Below are 461 nucleotides of genomic sequence, written 5' to 3' on the forward strand. Positions count from 1 at the left end.
GGGGCGGCACAAGCCCCTCCCACAGGAGTACTGGGGCGGTGGGGTGTGCCATAGGTACCCAAACACATCTGAGAGGGGCGAGGACATGCCAGGTGAGCCAGCATCAAGTCTGGGGTGCCTGGTTTCCCCCAAAATTTCATGCTTTGGTGCCTGAGGTGGAGGGTCCAGGGGTCAGAAAGTTAACGTCCCATCGTGTGTTTCTCCCACCTACAAACTCAGCCGGTCGGTTTCGCTCATTATCTGTACCTCCTGGCTGAAGAACTGCGCTAATGAGCTAATTCAGGTGGCTGAAACAAAACACCGGAGAGGACTTCTACTTTCTGAACCCGGATTTTCCACCTTTGTTTGGTACCCAGAGGGAAGGAAGTGTTCATGACTGTGCGTGTGCACGTGTGTGTACATTTTCCCCCGAATCTAATCTATAACATCTCATAACAAATGAATAAGCAACTGCAATAAGA

The sequence above is a fragment of the Anguilla rostrata genome, chromosome 17 (genome assembly GCF_018555375.3).
Source record: "Anguilla rostrata isolate EN2019 chromosome 17, ASM1855537v3, whole genome shotgun sequence".
Taxonomy (NCBI): Eukaryota; Metazoa; Chordata; class Actinopteri; order Anguilliformes; family Anguillidae; genus Anguilla; species Anguilla rostrata.